We start from the raw sequence: 25,459 nt of genomic DNA, 5'->3' as shown, positions 1-25,459 counted from the left end.
CTGCAGTGCTAACATCCCAGTTCAGTTCCAGCTGCTCCACTTCTGACCCAGCTCTTTGCTAATGTGCCTGGGAAAGCAGTGGAAGATGTTTTCCCTTGCATCCATGCGGCCAACCTGGAAGAAGATCTTGGCTCCTGGCTTCAGTATGGCCCAGCCCTGGCCATAGCAGCCATTTGGGCAGTGATCCAGTGAAAGGAAGAAGATCTCTCTCTCCATGTTGGACATCATTGAGTCCTGGTTCTGTCTCTGCTTCTCCTGTTTACCCTCTGGGCCTCGCTGGTAAGTCAACAAATATATTTCATAAATTTTGTGGGAAAATGGAATTAAAGATAATGCACATTTTCCATGAACCTTTGAAATGCCCCTTGCATATAGCTGCTTCTCATCTAATTTTGGTTTAGTCAAACGTTTGGCACATAGCATTTGTTCCTCAGTGTTTATTGGGTCTGAATTGACATAAGTCAGACGTGACATAAGCCTCATCACTCCCTGGAAACTTATTCAATGTTGGGGTCTGTTAGTTTTCTTTTCAATCATAGACATCTTGAAGCTATTTTTTAATATCTGTCTCAGGGCTAAAGCTCTAATAGGCCTTAATTGACGCTTTTTGGATACTTGACACTTGGCTTAACGTTGGGTGTTGCAGTCTATACTTTGCCATTCTCACATTTCTTAAAGTGATCTCAGAAATGAAGGAAAAGTGCTTACTTTGAGCATTTAAGTCCAATCTTGCAATTTCCATACACAAACAGACCAATATGTGAGTGCCTGCTTGGCCATGGAGGAGCTCAACACTAGAGGTCCCTGTCTCCATATGATCTGGTGGCCTCGCCAGGGATCCCAGCCAACAAAGTGGCTTCTGACTGGGAACAAAAAATGAGGACCAAGGGAAATTTGAACCACTGGATTTGATGGGGCCTTGCTAATTAGATTGTATACATCAGCACTGCTTCATTGAGGCTGCGGCTCAGCCACACCAAAAAGTCCTCTTTTCTCCCCCAACTTCTAACCCCAATTTCATGTGGTTCTCTTTTCTATCTGGTTCCTGAATTTGCCATGTGACTTTATTCAGTTTTTTTCATCTCTGGACTTATGACTGATTATGAAGGACTATACTATTGTAAAAGCTGTAGGGGAAATCAGTGGGGATAGAGAAACACCACCATGGATTTGAGGAGGAGGGAAGGGAAATCCCAGAGCCTATGCATCTGTATCATAAAGTACTAAAATAAATTTTAAAAATCCTTTCATCTCATCCCCACCTTGGAGGCAGTCTGGGTTGGCCTTCTAGTTTTACACTGAAATATAGTTGTGGAATATTGGGCAGACGGTACACTGCCTCCCCCCCCCCCCCCCCCCCAACTACCTCTGCTTTTGTGAGGGTTCGTGAAGGATGCAGGAGCCAAGTGCAGAAATATGCAGGTCATGTAACTCAGGCTGTGCCCTAATCAGCACTGGCTTTCAGTTCTCAAGGGCCAGGGCTCCTGGCAGCCATGAATCTCCTTTCACTATTAAGGACCTAGATAGGATATGTTGACTTCCTCCCCCCATAGAGGGTCAATAACTCTTTAAGGAATTGGTAAAAGAATACATGAAAAAGTAAATTTTGTGTTCAAATAAAAATTTCATTTATTAGACAATACTGAACAGACAAATGGACTAAGAAACTGGAGAGTCAGGTCTTGGTCGTGATTGGAGAGTGAAGAAGAGGAGGTGGAAGATGGCAGGTTCTTCTATGGGCCTCTTCGCTGCTACAGGCTTACCAGTACTCCTAGAAACAGCAGGACCCAGAGCTTGCTTCTCTCTGCACCACAGGTACCTCTATGCCCTTTCCTTAAGACTCCCACCTTTGGAATCCTGTGTGTCCCAGGTGTATATTGGGGCTACTTGCAGAGCACAGAGAGCAGGAGGAGGCTGGTGGTAGTCCTGGAGGGAGGGTCCAGGCAATCTGAGAATTCCAAGCCATGGTAGAGGCATGAGTCTGGGATTTGGCTGGGACAGGGAGAAAGACACCTACAGGGTCCCGGAAACGTCTTTCTGCATGATAAGGAGCTCAGCCAGGGGTGGCCCAGCTCAGGACCAAGGGCAGGGTCCTGGTTTGCCTGGTTTTAAGAGTGGGGCTGGGTGTTCCAAGGTTTCTGTTTGTAGTTCCTTTATCTTCCAATTCCATGTCAGGTGCCTGTTGGGTCAGCCCCTTCTCATCTCAAGACAAAAAAAAAAAACAAAAACATCCTCTGGGCATCCTAACCAAAGCTGCTTAACTCCTGGCTTTATCCTAGAGGATTTTTGCTAAAGTCAATGGCTTTGGACCTGGCTACAAATGATGTAATAGTGTCAACTGAGTTGTTAGAAGCTCCACCATCAATGAGAACTGTCTTCTGATGGAGAGGTCGGATCTAATTTGGAAGTGGCAGAAAACTGTACAAGTTATCGGTGACATTCACCACTGGTGCCCTGAGTTGTTCCAAAGTGTGTCAGTCCAGAAGCTGTGATTCTGCGCACTCAGGGTTTCCACATTTCCAGACCGAGATCCTCAGTTTGACAACCACGAACTTAAGCAATGATGACCACCTTCTCTCTTCCAGGTAGTGTGCACAGTCCAAAGACCAGAAGGAAATAGAGCAGCTGCTCCAGATACAGCCTCACACTGCGAATTCTCCAACAAAAGTTTCTGGCCCTTCAGTTTCATCGGTTTATGGGTCTGTGAGTTGGCCATCCTGGAATTCTTCTTGAGGTTTTGGCAGACTTTCTGAGCTGGCTGTGACATGCCCACAAATTTGGAGGACGTTAATGTGTTGCACATGTTGCTGGCAACCGTAGGCCCACCCACGGTAATGAAACAACTCAAGAAATTCTTCACCTGACCCTTAGTGCTTTTACTCTCTGTACCAAAAAAAAAATACCCAACTGAGGTGCCTCTGTGCTTTTCAAATCAATGAGCTGCAATACCTATTACTTGTTGGGAGATTGAATCTTTGTAAAAAAAAAAAAAAAACAGAAGTTCAACATTTTGCAATGACGTTTTTATTCATTTACAGATAGACCATGTGCAACTTGGGAGCCCAGGAGAAGTGCATTTTCAGAACCCCATAATTCCACTTCCTTATGAACACCACACAAGCCCCTGTGACATGCGCAGATCTGGAGACAGAGCCCTGGGAAGCCTCAGCAGTGTTTCAGCTGGCCAGCTGGAAAGCACATTCATTTCACCTGCTTCTGCCGCTGTCACGGTGCTAACAGAGGATAGCACATGGAAGAACCAGTAGTCATTGCTTTTTGATAGTTTGGCCATGAATGTTTCCATAGTCACATCAGCCTGAAAGACTGGCAGGTGTGTTTTGACCCCTGCTTCCCCTCTTCCTGAGTTGGGGTGTGTGTATATTTGGCAGGTAACTGGGAGCCTCCCCTCTCATATTTTCTCCCCAGGGGAGACTGTAGCCAAACAACAAACATCAGGAGGAAGAATGCAAGTCTCACAGCATTACAGACACTTTTCTTTGTGAAATGCATTGCTATGGGGATAGAAATCTCTATTGTGCCAACAATTGCAAATAAACATATAGGGGATTTCAGAACCTTCTGACTGTAAACTTCTTTGTAGCAATGTTCTACTAAGCACTATAGAAGAACTTCAGGGGCTTACACCAGTACTCGTTGGTTGTCATGTCCATTGTTAGGACTGCTGTAGCTCAGTACCATAGCCCAGGTGCTTCAGCAACGGGTTTAGAGACAGGAAGTCCAGTGCCAAGGTGTCGGTGGGGTTGGTTTCTTAGGAAGGCTCCCCTCCTTGCTTGGGGGTGAATGGGTTCTCCCTCCATGTCTTCACATGCTCTTCCTCAGCATCTGTGTTCTCATCTCCTTTCTTCTTTTTAAGGTTTTATTATTTATTTTTATTGGAAAGGCAGATTCACAGAGAAATGGAGAGACAGAAAGATCTTTCATCCTCAGGTTCACTCCCCAAGTGGTCACAATGGCCAGCGCTAAGCCAGGAGCCAGGAGCTTCTTCCGGGTCTCCCACGCGGGTGCAGGGTCCCAAGGCTTTGGGCCGTCCTCGACTGCTTTCCCAGGCCACAGGCAGGGAGCTGGATGGGAAGTGGGGCAGCCCGGACATGAAACGGTGCCCACATGTGATCCTGGCAGGTGCAAGGTGAGGATTTAGTCACGAGCTGTCACGCTGAATCCCATCTCCTCTTCTCATTAGGAGCCCAGACATTCTGAATTAGGGCTCGCCCTGATGACAGCATTTCAACTTAATCACTGCTTTGCAGACCCTATCTTCAAATCCAGTTATCTGCGATACAAGGGCGTAAGACAACATGAATTGGGGGACGGGAGGGGGGTTGGGGGTGGGAGGAGAGGGTATAATTCATCCCATCACAGGCGTGCATCTACAATTAGGAACATGCATGGATTCCCTTAAAGTGACATCTCTACCAGGTCGACCAGGACAGGGCTGTAGAAATTCCAGGACAGGGGCCACATGCCACGGGTAGCTGGGTACTTTCGGGGTTAGGGGGTTCCGGAGCCCAGGAGCTAGCCCTATAGACCTGATGAGTGAAATGTGGCGGAGGCAAGTAGGTGAAGCTGTGAGGAGACTCACGCAGCTGTCCTGCATTGACCAGCCCGCCCACAATCAGCTATATCCGGGGCAGCACGGCACTTTGCCGGAAGTTCCGGTGCGGGTGCGAGGGAAACTTCGTGGTGCTGGAACGAGGGGAGGAGGTCGAGCTGTAGGTGGTGTGTGCCGCAGAGGACGGCCGGGGAGCCGCGAAAAGAGGAATGCAGAGCCCAAAGGATTTCCAGAGGAACGGAGGACGGTGAGTTTTCCTCCCTGGCTCTCGGTTCGAGTGAAGGGCCTGGAACCCTATCCCAGAGAAAGTGCCAAGAGACTTTTCCCAAGGCCCTGGGGATGGTGGAGTCTGGGTGGGAGGGAGGGGGTGTTTGGGATGCAGTGAAGGGAGTTCCAGGGTTCGAGTCCTGTTCTGCCTCGGGCTCCCGTTTCCTGTTACTGCTCACCTTGAGAGGCGGCGGTGGCTGGGTCCGTGCTTCCCACAAGGACAACCCTGATGGGGCCGCTGACTCCTGGGTGTGCCAAGAAGCTGAGCGAGGGCTGTGGTGGTATAACAGTCCCCAGGAAAGAAGGGGACAGACCTGAGAAATGGTACCGAGTGGCAGTGGCTGGGCTTGGCTGCTGGTTTGGGCGTAAGGAGTGGTGGGGTAGTTGTAGGGTGCTGCTGTTTGCCGTCTAGATGTTCCTCTACCCTTCTCACTGCCTGTTCCTCGTGCAGTCTCTCTGGCCCAGGACTGAGGTTCTGCCCGTTGATGAGACCCTCCCCTATGCAGAACACCTGTAATGGGACGTGCTCTCGGTGGCTGACCCAGGTGTGCCTCGTCCACCGATTTTGGAATAATTGACCTGGGTCAGACCATTAAAAACAAACATATATATACACACACGCCTGGCACGGTAGCCTAGCGGCTCAAGTCCTCACCTTGTACGCCAGGATCCCATATGGCCGCCAGTTCTAATCCCGGTGGTCCCGCTTCCCGCTTGTGGCAAGGGAAAGCGGCCAAGGACGGCCCAAAGCCTTGGGACCCTGCACCTGTGTGCGAGACCTGGAGCAGGTTCCTGGCTCCTGGTTTCGGATCGGTGCAGTACCAGCCATTGCGGACAGTTGGGGAGTGAATCATTGGATGGAAGATCTTCCTCTCTGTCTCTCCTCCTCTCTGTATATCTGACTTTGCAATAAAAATAAATTTTTAAAAAAGATATTAAATATATATAGCATTATATATAATTATTTAATATATAGTTATGTTTTATATATGATATTATATGATTATATAATATATATTATTGGAAAGACAGTTGTACACAGAGAATGAGATGCAAAGGGAAAAAACTGATTCGAAGCCAGGAGCCAGGAGCTTCCTCCAGGTCTCCTATGAGGGTTTAATGTTCCAAGGCTTTGGGCTGTCCTCTGCTGCTTTCCCCTGCCACAAAATGGGAGCTGGATGAGAAGTGAAGCAGCTGGAATATGAACTGGTGCCCATATGGGATTCCAGCTCATGCAAGATGAAGATTTAGACATGAGGCTATCACACCAGGCCCCAACCATTTCGTACCACCATCTTAGGACCCAAGTTTCGCTTTCCCTGCCCATTGCAGTGCAGTTTAGATTTCTCTCTATCATCACCACAGGAGAATTTAAGGTATGCATCCAATGAGGTAGGATTTTTTCAAGAAATGGCAACTTGTGTGCCTGTGCCAGTCCTGTTGAGTCCTGTCGTCATGCCTGCTGCCTTGTTCTGTGCTGAGGAGGTAAGAGCCTCCCACCTTTTGTGAGTCTCTGCCCTCTTTTCTTTGAGAAGTAGCCTTTCCAGCCCGTCCATGCCACTGACGATCAATCTTTGCATGTTCTCCTGGTGTGTGGTGTGGATTTGTGGTTCAAATTGCTAACAACCTGTGCTAAGGCAGCATCAGGGGCAGGTGGAATTGTTTAACAGGAAGTCTCCGGGAGGTTCCCGTTGATTTAGCCATTTGGTGATACTTCATTTATCATTTGAATAAAAGGATTTTTTCAAGAGGAAAGTTCTTCACAAGTACTATGTGGTTTTTTTTGGTGGGGGGCTGTTATTTTGGGGGTGGTGGTGTGTGTTGGGAAGCAGTGTTCATATTTACCAAACTTTTGCAGTGATGGTCGATGCCCAGGACGACTGCAAAGCTGGCGCGGAGCGCTCATCTGTTTTCAATTTCTTGCGTTTTTGGATGTATTTGTGGTGTTTTTCCAAACCAAGGCATGAGTGTCAGCACGTTACTAGTAACTAAACTCCAGGCTCTGTTTGGATTTTACTGTGTTGTCCTTCTTGACCATTTTTGGATCCAGGGTCCGGCGTGAGCTACTCTGTTATGTTCTGTTGCCTGCCATCCTTCGTTGCTGCTTCGCTGTGGCTGTTTCTTAGTCTTTTCTGGGTTCTTGTGATGTTTACAGTTTTGAGGGGTAAGAGTTTTGCGGAAGTCCCCTCAATTTGGGGTTGTTTGGTACTTTGTTCATTAGACTCAGATTGGGGGCTTGTACTTTAAGAACTTCTGCCTTAAACTTGAGACATTGTTATGTAAGCAGTCCTATGGGTACCGGTTCTAATCCCGGAAGCTCCACTTCCCATCCAGCTCCCTGCTTGTGGACTGGGAAAGCAGTCAAGGACGGCCCAAAGCCTTGGGACCCTGCGCCCGTGGGGGAGACCTGGAAGAGGCTCTGGGCTTCTGGCTTCAGATTGGCTCAGCTCCGGCTGTTGCAACCGCTTGGGGAATGAATCATTGGATGGAAGATCTTCTTCTCTCCTTCTCTGTATATCTGACTCTCCAATAAGAATAAATCTTTAGAAAAAAAATTGAGGGCAGTTAGCATTGTTGAACTCCAGGTGTTTATACTCGTGTCGGGAGTCCTGCATTGCTCTCACCTGTATGCATGTGATGCCGCAGTGTGAGCCTTCCAGTCAGAGCTGGCTTCCCTGTGTTATCTAAGACAAATCACTTACTCTCTTCGGTTTTGTTTTCTTTAAAATAGAATCTGTATAATCCCTGAGCATGTGAATTGGAGTCTCACAGATCTGAGTTGGCAAAACGTTTTTCATTTCCCATCACTTCAGCAGGATAAGCAACTCTGAGATGGAACAGTTTTCTGTAGTACTTACTTCTTGTGGCTTCCTGGATACTTGCATTTTCTTACCTTTAAAACAGGCACACCTCTTTAAGCCATTATAACCTGCACTGTATCCCATCTAGGTGTTTGCGTTTTCCTCTAATTTGCAAAGGAATGTAGGAAGAACCGAATGTCTCTGAATATAGCAAGATGCTAGCCTTCTAAAAGGAAATAGAAATGTCTTCCAGGAACCACAGTTCAGAATAAAGGGTGAAGGGGTCCGGCAGCGTGACCTAACGGCTAAAGTCCTTGCCTTGAACGCCCGGGATCCCATATGGGCACCGGTTCTAATCCCAGCAGCTCCACTTCCCATCCAGCTCCCTGCTTGTGGACTGGGAAAGCAGTCGAGGATGGCCCAAAGCTTTGGAACCCTGCACCCATGTGGCAGACCCAGAAGAAGTTCCTGGATCCTGGCTTTGGATTGGCATAGCATCGGCTGTTGCACTCACTTAGGGAGTGAATCATCGGCCGGAACATCTTCCTCTCTGTCTCTCCTCCTCTCTGTATATCTGACTTTCCAATAAATAAATAAATCTTTTAAAAAAAAAGAATTAAGGGTGAAGGGTCTGCCTGAAGTTTCAGGTGTCCCAAGTCTGTGATTATGTTCCCCCAGGCCTCTCGTACACAGGTTGTGGGCTCCACGGTGCTGGGCTAGGGCTAGGAGTATGAAAGCAGTGTGAAATGAGAGGGGTTTACTCTTTTGTGGTCTTGTGTTGGTCAGAATATCTGTGTGGATGTAGATGCCCGTGGTACAGTTTTACAAAGTTCAGTTGATACCACTTCAGCCAAATCTTGGAAAACCTGCAACCAGATCAGTTTCCATCTTTTTTTTTTTTTTTTTTTTAGGGTTTATTTATATTTTGGAAAGGCAGATTTGCAGGGAGGAGGAGAGAGTGTTTCTGGAGCTTCTGTCTACCGGTTTGCTCCCCAGCTGGCCTCAACAGCTGGAGCTGAGCCAATCTTCTTCGAGGTTTCCCATGAGGGTACAGGGTTCCAAGGCTTGGGGCTGTCCTCTGCTTTCCCAGGCCACAAGCAGGGAGCTGGATGGGAAGTGGAGCAGCCGGGATATGAATCGGCGCCCATATGGGATCCTAGTGCATGCAAAGTGAGGATTTAGCCACTTGAGCCATCACACTGGGCCTCAGTTTCCATCTTTGAATCACCTCACACCCCAGAGGCCTGGGTATGGCAGAAAGAGTCTCGCATCCCAACATGGACCACTTGGTTGGGTTGTGGGAAGGTGAAATGAGGCCTGTTAGATTTTGATCAAGAGTCTTGGCAGGTGATAAACCAAAGTTCTTCTCTACCGCTTCATGTTTTTGATTGTAGTCTTCATGCCATGTTGTAGGCAAGAAGGAGGATTTTAAAGGCAGTGATTTCACTGCTTTAGCAATTTGAGGAAGTTGATTTTGGCATAGGCATAGGTTAGAACTCCATAATAGCTGAACCACAGTTGGATAGGGGTTAAGGCAACACAACCACAGAGTTACTTGAAGACTGACTTAGGAAAATCATTGCTACAATGACAGCAACGGTAATGTTTTACGGTAATGTTTTAGTTGCATGAAAATAGGTCATAAGTCAGTGACATAGTTCCCAGAGAAACAAATACTGAAAGTAGGCCATTAAAAGGGGACTGTGTGTGTGACAGCCAGACAGACAGAAGCATAGTCTAAAGCATAGTTTTTGGAAAGTAAAGATTTATGATCTGGGTATAAATGGTGATGAATCACTTGGCTGTCCATGTTTTCTGGCAAAACCTGTCAAAAGTAACGAGCTGTCATCTGTTCCTGAGTTCAGCTCATTGTAAGCACTCTCCATAAAACAGGGAATAGAGTGGTACACAATTTGAGTCTTTTCACAACTCTCCTCCAATTACTGTGCTGTCTCTGTCACCATGGAAAATAAATGGGCTGATAATTACAGCCCAGACGCATCCTTGAAGCCTGCGCTTCCCTGGGCTTTGCTAGCCTGGGTGTCTAATGGGGTCGCATTATGACTCATAACTCAGATTTGCTTGTCTTTGATTAAAGTCCTCCTGCCACCTATTCCTTCCTGTTCCCCCTGACGTCCATTTTAATATGGAGTTCTTCCCACACATCTCAGGATATCCCTTGGGGATGCTTCACTCGCCCTTGAGAGAGTTGGCTTTCAGAGCTCTGTCCCTGCCATGTACTTGCAATGTCCTTTCCCACCCTCCCCCCACATCCCGCTGGGTGCAGCTGATGACCTGTAGGCTTTCGTTGGGCCTTATCATCTGGTGATAATGTCAACATCTTTTCTCTAAGCATTGCAATTCACTGGGGACTTCTCTAACACATGTCCCTTTGTGTTTTGTGTGCCATCATATGTGTATGTATGCAAACCTATGGTGTGTACCTCATTAAGTTATACACTTAATAGCATAAAATGCAATAACATTTATAGTTTCCTTGCAGCCAGCCTACTTTTTGTCTTGGGGCACAAGAGTCTTTGGGCCTCAACTCCAATCCTTCCCCGGGCAGGGTTCCTCTCCCCACCAGATTGTCTTCTGAAATGCCTCAGTTGACAGCACAAATAGCAACTCTGTCCTGCCCGTTTACCACAGTCAGCAAAGATGCAGCCCCGCTGAGGCGCAGTCTGGGCAGTGCATTACATTTTTTCGTCCGTCCTTGTGCAGAGGTGTCTGTGTGCCTGTGAATGGCTTCTTGGAAGGAGGAGAAATAAGCTGCATCGGAACAGGGCCAGCAGTTCCCCTGGGCTCACTCCCAGGACGTGCTTAGCTGTTCATGCAAGTCCTTTTCCCTGACCGCCCTGCTGCATCTGATCCTGGCTACAATCTTCTGTCTCTGACAGACTCTCTAAGGAGTGGTGTCATTTATCAGAAACCATTATCAGCTGTCGCCCATGTAATATTCTTCAGGGAGATCTAGGGAAATGTGAGGACAGAATACTTACATGGCATATTCTGATTTATCTTTTAAAATCAACTACAGTTATGCATCTAACTTCAGAGACTGGTCTCTTTAAACAGTTATTAGTAAATAAATTTAAGCATCTTAGCTAAAGTCCAGAAAGTTTAAAAACTCTGAAACATAGAGTGCTACTATTTTCTGCAGTCCTTGCTGAAAATAAACTAAAACAGGTTGCAAAGTTTTGGCGCTGTTCCAGGGTTTCTGCACACAGCTTCTTCCAGGATGACTTCATGTCATAGCCCCAGTTTTCCTGAGCCATGAAGGACATGAGTTCCGGACACAGACTGCTAGGCACAGTGACTCACGCTTCCCGACTCCAGGCTCTCAGTATGCAAGGATGATTGATGGTCTGCGAAGGAAGACTGCTCCTGGAACCAGCTAGCCCGAGTCAAGATGTTAGAAGTAAACAGTATGTGAACCATCTCATGATAGGTATAACTGAGATACTTAAAGCTCGCCCAGAATCTCCGCATCCTGATATTTTTTCTGTATTCACTTACAGTTTTAGAAGTTAAAAAAAAATGAACAGGAAAGGTTTGAGACTGAGACAGTGAATGCACTGTTACCTAAATATACATATAATATACATATAATTAAAAAAATTTTTTTAAAGATTTATTTTTATTATTTTTTTATTGGAAAGGCGGATATACAGAGAGGAGAGACAGAGAGAAAGATCTTCCCTCCGATGATTCACTCCCCAAGTGAGCGCAACGGTCGATGCTATGCCGATCCAAAGCCAGGAGCCAGGAACTTCTTCTGGGTCTCCCACATGGGTGCAGGGTTCCAAAGCTTTGGGCCATCCTGGACTGCTTTCCTGGGCCACAGGCAGGGAGCTGGAAGGGAAGAGGGGCTGCCGGGATAGAACCGGCGCCCATATAGGATCCTGGGCGTGCAAGGCGAGGACCTTAACCACTGCGCCACCGCACCGGGCCCTATACATGTAATTTTTAAAAATGTCTTTCTGTGCATGTATATTTTGAAAAATACATTAAGTTGCAGCGTAATGTTTATCTCTGAGCTCTTCTCGCTTCTTTAATACCATTTTCTTGATGCTGTTGAGTGTTATTTACAATCACGTTATTTTAAAAGGCTATGTATTTCTTCACACTGATGGAGATTATCCAGTTGCTGAACATTGATTGCAGTTTTTAAAATTGCAAATATTACTAGAGTGAACCAGTTAGTACATTCATTTTTCTTGAGTTTCAGATAAATTCCTTAGGAAAAATTCTTGCACATGGCGATATCCTTCCATCAGTTTGAAAGCTGACAGTTTGGCATTTTTGTTAGGGTCTCAGTGCTGAAGTTTTACAGTCATTGTCCCTGACTTCTTAAAGCTGAATTTACAATGGGTACTGTTAGGATTTGAGTTCAGTGTTGGAAACATTGTCTCTTAATTCATGTGCAAATGGCAGTGGGAGGTTGGAATCTTTGAATAGCAGTTCCGACTGAGACCAGAAGGTGGGTCCTTGACACTGGTGACTTTCGAAGAGGAAGAGAGACCCAGTTTGCAGGCTCACTGTGTCCTGCCGTGTGATGCTCTGTGCTGTATTGTGGTGCAACAGAAAGATCCCCACCAGATATGGGTTGCATGCATGTGATTGTGAACCCACCAGGCTTGTTGTCTTTTTTTTTTTTTTTATAAATTTCTTGGTCTCCAGTCCCTTGCTATGGGAACAGAAAATGACCTAAGAACAAGTGCACTCTGATTGGATAATGCAGTCTTATAGTACTTCCCCTGAACTTGACCCATTTTGACTTATATGCCACCATTGGTGAATTCGTTGGTTTTTTTTTTCTGTGTTTTATACCGTACAACATGTTTTGTTTTACATACTTAAAAAGTAATCGTATTTACTCACATACTTAGCCCATTCAGAGTGCTTTTCTTCTTATAACTGTAACCTTTCTCTAGGCTAACTTTTCTTCTGCCTACAGAATTCTGTGTGGTGTTTCTTATAATGCAAGTCAGCTAGTGATACATTCTCTTTTCGTGGGAAATGTTTGCCTTGTCACTGATAGGAGACCTGAGAAAGGAGCTTGGGAAACTCCTTTGTCATGATAAAATCCCTACAGGTGAGCGCAAGAACCAAGACTGGGGCCAGGCCAGGCCAGGTTATGGTACCTACTGGCACATGTGGGTGTCATGTCTGGGGACAGGCCAGACTGGGCCAGGTCACAGTATCTAGTGGCATATCTGAAACCAGTACAGGACGCAGGACAGGCCAGCCAGTTCATATCAGGACCAGGATTGGGGGCTGGGCTGGGCTTGGCTGTAGCACCCACCAGCATGAGCTGGAACTGGGGCAGGTTGGGCCAGGTCAGGCTACAGCACCTGCTGGCAAAGACAGAGGTGAGGAGGACCATATCAGACTGGGCCACAGCACCCACCTGCAGCCGGATGAGGATTATGCGAGTCCAGTAGAAATGCAGGGACTCCTTTGCTGGACCACTGCCTCCACTGGTGAATGTGAGAACTGCGACCAGGGACCGACCAGGCTGGTTGGGCTATGCCACAGAATGAGCTAGCAAGTGCTGGGGCTAGGGGCAAATCCATCCAGTCAAGCTAGTATGTAGAACCACCAGGAGAGTGCAAGATCTGGGACTGGAAGTGAGCCCAGGAGGGAAATGGTGGGTGTTTCTCTCAAGAGCCGCAGCTCCCACTGGTAAGCATGAGAACCAGGGCTAGGGGTGGGCCTGGCTAACAGGCAGTTGTACCCGCTGGCATGAGAGTGCGCTGGAAAGTGGGATCAACTGTGTTGAGCTAGGCTTCAGTGTCCACTGACATGTATGAAAACTGAATGGGATGGGGGACAGACTGGACCAGTCTGCTGCACATACTGGCAGACACAGAAACCAGGGTCTAGTAGCAGTTATTCAGGGTCACTCTGACTAGGCTGCAGCTCCTACTGGTATATGTGAGAGGTGAGAGTGTTGTGGGCATGCTTGGGCTGGGCCGCAGTATCCATTGGTTTTACAATTTGGAAAGAAATATCTTGCTCATTTTGCCCTAATCCTCGACCTTTACCACTCTAATCGAACTCTAATCAACTATGTAAACATCATCAAAAATATTAAAAGAAACTAGAATAATTTCTTTAAAGTCTATCTCTGGTTTACATTCCTTTCATTGATGAACTTTTGAAACAAGAAAGCTTTCTTTGTCACTGGGTTTTGACTTTTATGCACATTGGTATAGCATGTTCCCTATTTATCTTGGTGTTCATATTGTTTTCTGTGGCTATAATAAAAAGTCTGAGACATTGGTAATTTGCAACGAGTCCCAGAGTGTGGGAGTCTAAGACGAGTGATCATATCTGCTTGGCTCTGGGTGAAGGTCCCATGGAAGAAGACAGAAGGAGGGTGGGTACCTTTGGAAGGAAGAAGGGGAAAACAGCAGCCAGGTGCTTTAGGAGAAGCTGCTCGTGAGATAATCAATGCACTGTCTTGGAAACTGCATTAATCCTTTCATGAAGATGGAGCCCATCAGACTCAAACACCTTTAAAGGCTTCTTCATCCCTGGTTTTGTTACCTTAGCAACTGATTTTCAGTATGTGCATGATGACAAATCGCAGAGGTTAGTATTATGTGAGCTGTTTAAATCTGCTGGGGTATGGCTTTCACTGGTTTTGGAAGTTTCTAAACTTATCTCCTCAAGCATTCACTGTTTCCTGTTATCTCTGTTCTTCTAAGACTTTGGTCACACATTTCTTTGGCCTTCAGATGATATCTTACGTGTCTCGCATCCTATCTCTCTTTTTGGATCATCCTGTGGGTTTTTAATTGAGATCATTTCTGTTGACCTGTGTTCAAGTGTACTGATCTTGCTTCTGTATCCCTTATCTATCATGTACATTGAGAAACTGAGCAGGATTGGGGTGAGTAGTAACGTTAGTGGAATGTAATTAGTCTCTTTGTAAGCTCCTTGAAGGGAGTTTATCTTGGGTGTGTTTTTGATGCCTGTCTCCAGCAAGACCGAGTCCAGGCTTGTTTTCTAGTCTTGTTCCCAGCCTGATGCACAATTGCTGCCACACAGCTGCCATCTAAGGACCATGACAAAAGCAGTAATAGTAGTAGTAGTAGTAATCCCGAGAGGGGGGAGGGATGGTGTCTGTGCTTAGAGAAGTAGCTTTATTTTTACTTTTGGTGATCTTCAGGATCCCCATCTATAATGCCAGAACCTCTGCCTGGACAGTGCCACTGGTTTCTCTCTATGCAAGTAAGCTCTCGGGCCAGCCTTGCCAAGTCCTGTTTCTAGGCTTGGTCAGATGTCCTGGGGAAGGTGCTTCTAGTCTCCTATGAAGGTCTCATCCTTCCAGGATCAGGTCCTTTAGACATTGATTGCATATATAGAAATACAATGTCTTTTAAAACACGATATTTTAATTTATCCCTTTGCCCAGTCATGTTAGCGTGGATGCTGATCGTTTTCCTTCTACACAGAGGCAGGAAGCTTGTATTTACTCTCCTCACTTCCCAAATGTCTCTTTCCTCCTAACCTATTGCATTTTGGCACCTATTTCCAGCAACTTTTCAAAACTGTATTTTGTAAGATTAGTATGGATTTCATTGTCCAGAAGGTTAATTTTTTCCAGCCATGTGTCTAAATCATTTCCTGCTCCCTTCTTTTTGTTTAAAGATTTATATTTTTATTGGAAAATCAGATATACAGAGGAGGAGAGACAGAGAGGAAGATCTTCCATCTGTTGATTGACTCCCCAAGTGGCCGCAATGGCTGGAGTTGAGCCAATCCAAAGCCAGGAGCTCAGAATCTCTTCTGGTTCTCTCATGTGGGTACAGGGTCCTAAGGCTGCAACTGCTTTCCTAGACCGGTAGCAGGGAGCTGGATGGGAAGTGGGGCCACTGGGATTAGAACCGACCCCCATATGGGATCCTGGCATGTTCAAGGTGAGTACTTTAACTGCAAGGCTACCACGCTGGGCCCTCCCTTCTTTATTCTTGTCCCTTTTCTTTACTATTACAAACCACTCTGATTTGGTTTTTTTCTTCATCACTGCTACACTTTGACATTTTGTCTGTTTTTGGTGACGTTTTATCAAGACCTCTTTCTTGGCTTTCTTAACTTTTTCATTATCATCAATGTTTAAGAAATATCTTTGGGATGTAGCAGTTGGAGAATAGTCACATAACCTAACCTAATGAAAGGTATGGATTCTATTCCAGGGAAATGCACAGAATTTTGCACATTGCTTCAAAAGGCTTGGAGTATCTTGGAGAATTGTCCATGTTAGAGTAGCTGTTGAGGGCAGTGCGTCGGCTTTCACATGAAGTTCAGGAGCAGGGATAGCAGTGCCCAGCTCGCCCAGCTCGCCCAGCTCGCCCAGCTCCAGTGGACAGGACCACTGCCTTCTCTTGAGTCACATAGTGGTGCACCCGGGGAGAACAGTGCAGAGGAACCAGTGAAAAACAGCAGTCACCCAGCACCAACACGCACCTCCCTGTGTTGCCTCACCCCAGGTAGTCTATCAGGATCATGAATTTCAAACGCTATTACCTTTTTCTGCATTAAAGTCAAACCTAGTGAAATGCCATGTTTGATGACAATGTCTGACTGTTTTATGTTCTTGTGAGAACTGCTTCATGCATGGAGGGGAATTTTGAATAGTACTGGGGCCTTTCCAGGCTCATGGGTTTTTTTTTTATTCTTTTTGGAAGGAATACCAGGTAAAACCCAGGATAACGGAAAGCAGAGAATGTGAAGCTGAAAGTACCAGCTTCTCTTTATCAGAGCCAGTCACAACTGTGGCTGATCTCGATCTTAATACATTCCAGATCCTCCAAATACCACTGCTTTTTCCCCCTCCCCTCCATGCCTACCAGCCATGTCTGACCTTCAGAATGACAGAGGAAAGAAACATATTTTCAAGACAGGAATGACACAAGTTCAAGGTTCTGTGTTCGTTTTCAGCCTTGTGGGGCAGCACGGGCTGTTTCCTGGAAAACCATGGTGGTAATATCTTGGCCCTGGTTTCTCCCTAATGTCCCAAATGTGAGAGCCCTTGAGGACAGAACTGCCCTTGAATCTGGAGAAGGCATGGGCTGATTTTTTGCTCTCACTTATGCTTGATGAAATATCAGGCTGACAAAAACGTCACTGGAAATGAAAAGGGAGAAAGTAGAAATTGTGCAGTTTTGTTCAATTTCTTTTTCCTGAACATTGTGTGTCCAGCTAGAGGTGAGCAGGGCAGAGCTGAGTGCTTGGAGGAGTGCCCTGCCTGGAGCGGTCTGGTGTGATGATGGGAAGGAGTGATACTGTGCATTCATTCTGGGTCTGTGGTGAGTGTTCACACGCCTGTGCAGCTGACAGATAATGGCTTCGTGTGGAGCACACTGTCCGGGCAGAGTTCTTGCAGTGCTCTCCTCAGTGCCCGTCACTCCACCTGCAGGCCTGGAGCTTGGTATCTTTTCCCTGTTCCGATTTCCCTCTTGGTTTTCTATTAGTCTTTAATGGATTGTTATTTGACTAAATGTGATCTCTATCAGGGACTGGTATCCTACAGATGGCATCATTTGCTGTTTGCCCCTACAGCCTGGCCAGATACAGTCTTCCCTCCATTTGTCGAACAAATGTCGAGTTATATCTGATGTATCATACACAAAGCAACATGTCGGAGATGAAGCGAGCAAGGTGTTCTCTGCTTAATGGAGTTGACATTGTAGTGAAAGAAACTGATTAAAAAAAAAATCAGGATGGCAATAAGGGCTGCTAAGAAACTCGGCGGACTGCTAGAGAGAATAGAGGATTGGCGTTTTCCACAGGGTGGTCAGAGCAGAGTTCTCTGTGAGAGGAGTGACTAGGGCAGCGTTGGGTATAACAGTAGGGAGAATGTTTTGGTGAAGGCAGAGCAGGTTGGGAGAAGCCAAGGCTCTGCATGGCAACCAGTGGGGCTGGAGCAAGACGAGGGGTGGCTTTGTAGACCTTTGTAGGCATTTGAATGGTACCACTCGAGGTGGAACACCAATAGAACTGTCTGATGATGTAGTTTGGAGAGAGAACATCAAAATAGCAAGGGTGTGTCCACATGGCTAAAACCAATGAGGGCCTTATTTCCATTGTAAAGCTTGTGAAGAAGGGGTAGAATATCTCTGTTACAAATAGGCAGAGAGGTAGAGAAAAGGAAGAGGGAAGAGTGAGCGAGAGCTTGATTTATTTTAAGGAAATGGATGACAAGTCCACAGGGTAAACCTACTGACTATTTTGGGCTCTGTGAAATGACCATATGTATCCAAAAGGCAGGATCTGGTGCCACAGTAATGAGACAGAGTTCATTTACTTTGGGAAACTTTGTTTTTAAAGCTGTCAGTAGATTAGATGAGGCCCTTTCTTGTGCCCCCCCCCCGCCCCCGCCTGCTCCATTATGGAGAATGATCCTTAGGCTTTACTCAGGCAACTGTTTATGAACGTTAGTGCACCCAAAAAGCGCTTTAAAAACCTGGGTATCATAGCCTAGTGACATTGACACATAAAGTCGCCCAACCAGGATGCTGTCTTCTAAAAGACCTGTGGTATGCGAGGCCTCTGTGTGGAGAGAATGTTTATGTGGGAATTAAAGGGTGGCGAAGTTAGGCACTAGAAGGAAGAGGGAGTCTCCCTTGGCTTTAAGGGGAAGATGTTGAAGTTACTAGAGCACAGGAGTGTGACTGGTTTAAGACAGAGGAATTGGGGCTTTCTCAACACCTTATTCTGGGGCCTCTGAAGTCTCACAGAAGTGCAAAGTGAAGCCCTTTGGAAGTACGAATGGGAGTACATGGTCGGCCTTCATTCTGAGAGAAGCCATGTTTTCGTGCTTTGATGGGATAGAGAGGGCCAAGGTCAGGGTGAGGTAACCTGAGGGATTTGCCTGAGGTGGCAAGTTTAAGGGGACATAAACATCTGTCATTGAGAAACTGTATTTCAGTGAAGTGCTTTAGAAGCTTGATATTAATGAAAAAAATCCCTGATGAGCCAATTCTGAGAATTTTAAATAAAGACAGATGACCAATGCTATACTGTATTTAGTTCCGAGACATAAGGGAAAATATGTGTCCTGTTAGGCATGTTTTTATGTGTTTGTAATAGTTAATTTCAGAAAATTGTCAAGTATTTCGAGAAAATTGTTAATCAAAATGGTAACTGTAAATGGTCAGAAAATGAATGTTGTAAAATTCAGCTCTCAGGGAACACTTAATATGTTACTTTCACTTAATACATTTGTTAAAACTGATTTGGAAAGAGAATAAGCAAAAATGGATTTTGAAAATACTCAGTTTGCTTGTATTGTGTCTGCAAAAGTAAAATTATGAATTCTTATAGGTGTTAAATGTTGAAAATAGCATTGTGCATTGTAATATATATGAATGTTTCAATACTTAATATTTCCATTTATCATGTATATAAAAACATGTACTCAGCACATTTTTCTTTATATTCATGCATCAATATATGCACAGCCCTGTAATGTCTTTATTTGGAATGTTCTGATCATGTTTTGCCACGAATGTTTGTATAATTTAGATTTTTTAAAATGGTGAAGTATAATTTGATTACCCTTTCTGGGCAGCGTTATGCTTTGTGTCTAAGGGACCAGCTCACTCGCTCTGGCCTGCAGGAGAAGTGGGAAGCCTGTTGTGGCAGTCCAGGTGGGAGAAGTGGTGGCCAGTGCCAGGTTGTGGAAGTGGAGCTGAAGGCTGCTTCGAACAGAGTCAGTTAGTATGACCACAGAGAATAGTGGCATTAGAAATGACTTCTTGCCATGAGGCTGCTATGTAACTAGTTACAGACCGGCAGTGAATGAGTAAGCTAGAGTCGGTTGGTTTACTCTCCAAATACCAACAGTAACCAGGACTGGTGGAGTCAAACTGGGAGCCTGAAACTCGGATGGGTCTCCTTTGTGAAAGACCCAAATACTTGAGCTGTTTTCTGCCACGCAGGATGTGCATCAACAGGGAGCTGGAGTCAGGGTTAGACCTGGGGCTCGAACCCAGGCAGTTCAATGTGAGATGTGGGCATCCCTGCCAGTGGTTTAAATACCAGTTAGTCAGGGGCAAACGTCTGCCCCTGACTGGCTGGCTATTGCTGTGCGTCGTCTTTGGCAATATAGAATAATGCAATTTTGCTTTCATATTATAGTTTTTGTGAAAGCTGAATTTTTGGTATATTCATTTTCCGCTTAGGGCCAACTCTTTACATCTACAGAATCAGCAATTTTCTTTGAACATTTTGGATGTTGGTATAGAATGGAAACATATTCTCCAGGCAAATTTCTCTTTCTTCGTCAGGCTATGCTGACTGAATAAATGTGGAACTGAAGGCAATTGATCATAATCATGTCAAGAAAATAATCCATTCCATTACAAAAAAGCCGTGTGCCATAAATAAACCAGTGTGCTTCTGTCCCCTTACCGGATTGTTTCTCACCTGAGACTCAGAAATGTGAATGTAAACTCAGTCTGTGATGATTGCTGTGAGCATCTGATGAGAGATTTTTATTAAGTCTTCTAAAATGTAAAGAGTGACAGGCAAAGGGAAGGCAGTAATGGTATTCAGAGCATGGTTCCCAAGGATATAATAATTTTGATATGGATCAGGATATTTTTGGGATGATATTTTGTTTCTGAATGTCTCATTAATTTTTTCTCTTTTTTTTAAAGCTCCTAGTTAAAATGACATATTCCCATGGAAAGAGCATGTGCAAATTATCTTTTGTTAGAAATGAAAGGGCATGTCATGAGTGCTTTTCCACTATAAGGTTTTGAAGATTGCATTCCCTCAATTGCACAGAGAAATAACTGGTTCTTAATTAACGTGTACTGAAGATTGAATTGTAGTTTTTCCAGCAGGGATCTGGCTATCGATGTCTTCCTTGTCATGTGCAAGGGCCAGGTGGGCCAGGGCTGCCAGGAGGCTCCCTGTCTCCAGGTGTTCTATGTTGGTATGGGACATTCACAGAAGCCTAAGAGGGTGTCAAGTTGGGGCCTGGAATCAGCAGGAACTTTGTCATTTGACGTTTCCATACTCCTTTGGGATCCAGTTTTGGAGTTAAGAATCATAAATTCCCCAAGGTTATCATGCCTCATATCCTGTCCTTTGTTCATTCCATTTATTCCACAAACATTTGTCAAATGCCTACCAAAGTGCTAGGGCTACAGGTCCAATACTGAATTTAAAGGAGTGTATGGTCAGATACCTGTGGATTGAAAACCTAAGTGTGTTTTATTGAGTGGATCCACTAGACTGGGTCTTGTAGACAGAATTTTTGGGATTCCAGATGGAAGGATCATTCTTTTAGGAAGGGATCCAGATTTGATCATTGCCTGACCTCAAAGGAACCTGGAGGCCACAGAGAAATGCTCCATGGGAAGATTTCTTTCTTCCTCTGCCCCGGTGGCAAATGCCTGACAATTTTATTCCATCAGGACATAGGTCAAGTACTTTTTTCTTTTTCTGGGACATTCATCAGTGGCGGTAGCCTTCTCTCCTCTGTGTAATTGTGGTGTGTTGGTTCGCTCTGACCCTGAGGGGGCATGTGTGAACCTCTCATTAATTTCCCTTCACTGAAACTTAGTCCCAGCTTATAGCTTCTTGGCTTATATGTCTTTGCTGCTTTCTTGTTCTGCAATGCAGAAGTTCTTTCATCTGCTAGAAAGAAGCCCTAGAAGCAATGAGGCTACTGTTTCTTTGGCTTGCTGAATGTCTTCTTTTAAAACATATCTATGTAGGTCCTTTACTTGTTCTTAGTGTTTTGTCTTTGGGTATTGAGTTGTATGACTACCTTGTGTATTTTAGGTTGCAAACCCTTATGGGAAATGTGGTTCATCGACATATTCTCTAAGCCTGTAAGGTGCCTGCCCATTGAGTTAATAATTATCTTTGCTGTGTGGCGGCTTTAGTTTCATGTAGTCCCACCTGTGGATTTATGCTTTTGTTGCTTTTGCTTTTGGTGTCAGATTGAAAAAACAATTTCCGGGCCCAGGGCAGTGGCCTAGTGGCTAAAGTCTTCTGCTTGAATACATCGGAATCCCGTATGGTCGCTGGTTTTAATCTCGGCAACCCCACTTCCCATCCAGCTCCCTGCTTGTGGCCAGGGAAAGCAGTCGAGGACGGCCCAAGGCTTTGGGACCCTGCACCCGCGTGGGAGACCCGGAAGAGGCTCCTGGATCCTGGCTTCTGATTGGCACAACAACGGAATCATCGGACGGAAGATCTTCCTCTCTGTCTCTCCTCTCTGTATATCCACCTTTCAAATCAAAAATCTTAAAAAAAAAATTTCCAAGACCAAAGTCAAGAAGGTTCTCCCTATGTTGTCTAATAATGTTATACTTTTAGGTCTTAATTATGCCATTAATTAACTTTGAATTAGCAAGAATAATTTGATATTGAGGAAACAATTTTTTTTCCTGTTGCGTGTTCCAGGAAGCTCTCTGGAAGTTCAGGTAAACATCAATATATGCTTATTTTAGTCTCTGTGTTGTTCTTCTGGTCTGTTTTTATGTTTTGAAACTGGGAAACTTGGTACCTCTAACTTTGTGTTTATGCTCAAGATTTCTTTGGCTATCTGAGATCTTTTGTTTCAATTTGTCTTTTTCAACAAAGACTTATTTATCTGAAAGGAAGTTTTAGAGGGTGTGAGAGAAAGACACCACTTTACTCCCGTGATTGCCAATAAGAGAATTCACTATTGTGAATGTGTGGAGAAAAGGAATCCTTGTGTAGTTCTGGTAGGGTTGTAGCTTGGTTTACCTATGTGGAGGTGGCTGGCATTGTGGCATATCAGGTGAAGCTGCCCCCTGCGTTGCCAGCATTCCATAAGGGCGCTCATTTGTGTCCTAGCTTCTCAACTTCTAATCGAGCTTTCTGCTAGTGGCCTGGGAAAAACAGTGGAAGATAGCCTAAATGTTTGGGTCCTGTCACCTGTGTGGGAGACTCAGATGAAGCTCTTGGCATTAGCCTACCCCAGTACTGGCTGTTGTAACCATCTGGGGAGTAAACTTGTAGATGGGAGGTTTCTGTCTTTGCCTCTCTCCCTGTAACTTTTTTTTTTTTAAAGATTTATTTTGTTTTATTGGAAAGGCAGACATACAGAGAGGAGAGACAGAGAGGAAGATCTTCCGTCCAATGATTCACTCCCCAAGTGAGTGCAACGGCCAACGCCATGCCGATCCGAAGCCAGGAGCCTCTTCCAGGTCTCCCACACGGGTGCAGGGTCCCAAAGCTTTGGGCCGTCCTTGACTGCTTTCCCGGGCCACAGGCAGGGAGCTGGAAGGGAAGCGGGGCTGCCGGGATTAGAACCGGCGCCCATATGGGATCCTGGGCGTGCAAGGCGAGGACCTTAACCACTTGCGCCACCGCGCCAGGCCCCCTGTAATTTTTTTTTAAGATTTATTTATTTATTGGAAAGTCAGATATACAGAGAGGAGGAGAAGCAGAGAGGAAGATCTTCCCTCCAATGATTCACTCCCCAAGTGAGCACAACGACTGATGCTATGCCAGTCTGAAGCCAGGATCCAGGAACTTCTTCCGGGTATCCCACGTGGGTGCAGGGTCCCACGCCTTTGGGCCATCCTCAACTGCTCTCCCAGGCCATAAGCAGGGAGCTGGATGGGAAGTGGAGCTGCCAGGATTAGAACCAGTGTCCATATGGGATCCCTGCGTGTTCAAGGCGAGGACTTTAGGGCCCAGCTGCGTGGCCTAGCGGCTGTTTATTTATTTATTTTTTTTTAAGATTAGTTTTTATTTGGAAAGTCTGATATACAGAGAGGAAGATCTTCTGTCCAATGGTTCACTCCCCAAGCAGCTACATCGGTTGGAGCTGAGCCAATTTGAAGCCAGGAGCCAGGAGCTTCTTCTGGGTCTCTCATGCTGGTGCAGGGTCCTAAAGGTTTTGGCCGTCCTTGACTGCTTTCCCAGGCCACAAGCAGGGAGCTGGAGGGGAAGCAGGTTGGCCAGGACTAGAAGCAGTGACCATATGGGATCCTGGTGCATACAAGGCGAGGACTTTAACTGCTAGGCTATCGTGCTGGGCCCTCTCTGTAACTCTTTCAAATGAATAGATGTTTAAGAACAATTTTGGAGATTCCTCAAACAATGAAAAGGTGAAATACCATCTGAGCAAGAAATCCTATTGGACATATGCCCAGGGAGACAAAATCACCACAATGTGCCTGCACCGCTGTGTTCTCACCAGTCTCTCTCTTTAGTCATAATGGTAAAGATAGGAGACAACCTAAATGATGGATGAATGCAATGAAAATGTGAGTTATGTATTTACCATATATGTATATATTAGAATATTAATCAGCTCTAAGAAAAGGGAATTCTGTTGCTCCAGAATGGAAGAAGCTGGAGGGTGTTAAGTGAAATAAACCATTGAAAAATAGTGGGTGAGCCCACATACGTGTGACATTTAGATTAGTCAGACCCCAGGAAGTAGAGAGTAGAGTGTTGATCATTTAGGCACTTGTGGATGCCGGAGTAAGAGAAGTGGGGAAATGTTGGCTGAGTTTGCGTTCTGCACACTGAGAACGTGTCCTAGAGAGCTGGTGTGCTGGTTCACCATACTGTATGGCGTGCTTGCGAGCCGTTAGGGTGGTAAGTCTTACTGTCCTCACCACGTACCTAATGTACAATCAACGTGTGATGGAAGTGTTAGCCTGATTATGTCTCTGATTTCACAGTGTATACGAGAATGAAAGAATCCCATACACATTATGCAGCTTGTATTTGTTGGTTACACCTCAAAAAAAAAAAAGTCTAGGTGGAGGCAGAGGAAGCAGTGAGGCTCCCACCCTGTGCTGTGTGCAGGACTCCTTACGAGCAGGTAGTTCACCCTCTGCTGCTGCAGGTGCTATGGCACCCTCCTGTTCCATGGCTCCTTGGAGTGGGCTCTGGATGCTTCTGTTACACCAGTGCTGACCCTGTGATGTTGTGACACGTGCCCTTAGCCAAGCCGTGAAGCACTTGTTGTCCCTGTGCTGCTGTCCTGCCCCCTCTCCTAGGAGGCTTCCAGAGAGCATTTCAGCTGATGGGGTTCCGAAAGCCTTGCACGTGTGATTGCCTCCTGATCAGCACTTCTCTGGAGCTGCTTGGCCAACACAGACACAGCAGGATCCTGTCCACACACCTGCACGGCAGACCTGCCATCATTGCACTTGTCTTCCCCAGGCAGCTCCAGTCTGGAGATTTGATAGAGAAGTTTAGTGGGAAGCAAGTTCTTTGCCCAGGGTCACACAGTGAGGGTTGTGGCAGAGCTGGGTCAGGGGTCTCGGTGCCTAGGCTGAGCCTGGTTTTCCTTTCACTGCGTGATGCAGAAAGAAACAGTAGCAGGAGTTATACTGGACAGGATGTGCAGAGCATGATGCTGGTCCCTGCTTGGCCAGCAGCTTGCTGTGGGGGTCTTGGCTCCCTTTAGAACTGCTGGGAGGCACATGCATGTCAGTTTTATGCCCCTGCCTCCCAGGACTCTGGTTCTTGGCCTTCTGAGCTCTGACTGGCTGTAGAATCCTCCAGAGAGCCACTACCAGCCTGCCAAGCTTCTGCACCCCACTCTGCTCTGCTCTTCTCTCCTTTGGCAAATACATCTCTGGCATTCCAACAGTGTTCACAGTGGGAATCCCTCAGATGCAGTCTGTCTGTCTAATTCCTGGAATTCTCTATTTGCAAATTTGCCTACATGCTAAAATGTACTTGCAGCCCCTAAATCATTACTTTGTGCGAATGTTTGAGTTGCTGAGCAGGTATGTTCCCAGATCCGACAGACCCCGGCTCCACTGCTTGTGCTATGCCCAGAGATGGCCAGAGG

The 25,459-nt window shown here is 45.8% G+C and overlaps 1 long non-coding RNA gene across 1 annotated transcript; it reads left to right on the top strand.

Annotated features, from left to right (window-relative positions):
* Positions 1-1,417: 1,417 nt before the first annotated feature.
* On the top strand, positions 1,418-3,167 carry LOC121148043. Its single transcript, XR_005882500.1, has 3 exons — positions 1,418-1,815; positions 2,586-2,831; positions 3,039-3,167. It is a non-coding gene; the product is annotated as an uncharacterized LOC121148043 (long non-coding RNA).
* Positions 3,168-25,459: the final 22,292 nt, after the last annotated feature.

The sequence above is a fragment of the Ochotona curzoniae genome, unplaced genomic scaffold, assembly GCF_017591425.1.
Source record: "Ochotona curzoniae isolate NIBS_2020 unplaced genomic scaffold, NIBS_Ocur_1.0 scaffold_4683, whole genome shotgun sequence".
NCBI lineage: Eukaryota > Metazoa > Chordata > Mammalia > Lagomorpha > Ochotonidae > Ochotona > Ochotona curzoniae.
This window is presented reverse-complemented; position numbering and strand designations above follow the sequence as displayed.